The sequence below is a fragment of the Desmodus rotundus genome, chromosome 1, assembly GCF_022682495.2.
Source record: "Desmodus rotundus isolate HL8 chromosome 1, HLdesRot8A.1, whole genome shotgun sequence".
In the NCBI taxonomy this organism is placed as follows: Eukaryota; Metazoa; Chordata; class Mammalia; order Chiroptera; family Phyllostomidae; genus Desmodus; species Desmodus rotundus.
Genome location: NC_071387.1, coordinates 29,003,560 through 29,004,197, shown reverse-complemented (window position 1 = coordinate 29,004,197; position 638 = coordinate 29,003,560).

The following is a 638-nucleotide window of genomic DNA, read 5'->3' as shown; positions in this document are numbered from 1 at the left end:
AATACCACAAATGACAGAATGCAGGTCCCTAGGGAAGAGTACTAGGTGGTCAGCAAAGTAAACCTGGAGAAAGAGGTGGAGCAGCTTTGATTGCTTTACTCACTCATTGGATAAAACCAGTGTCAATCATCTCTGGCAAGCAAATGCTCTGACAATCAGAGGCAGTTCCACAAACCACATGAGGCAGGGATGTCCAACCTTTTGGCATCTCTGGGCCACACTGGAAGAAGAATTGTCTTGGGCCACACATTAAAGACATTGCAATGCATAATCACAAAAAATCTTATAATGTTTTAAGTAAATTTATGATTTTGTGTTGGGCCACATTCACAGCCATCTTGGGCGGCATGCAGCCCATGAGCTGCAGGTTGGACACCCCAGGGTGGTCTATGAGAAAGTTGGAGCTTTGAAAAAGGAAATGATAGAAGCATTGCTAGATGTCCTTGGAGACAATTTGGTGGCACTATATTAAGAACCATAAAAATATCCTGGGCCTCATAAATCTCACTTTTAGGGCTTTGTCTTAGGGATATTTCAAAACAAATAAAAAGCTCTTTATATAAACTCATCCATAGTAGCATCACCTATATCAAAGATATGGGAAATCATCTGATTGCCCAGCGACCATGAAAGGGTAA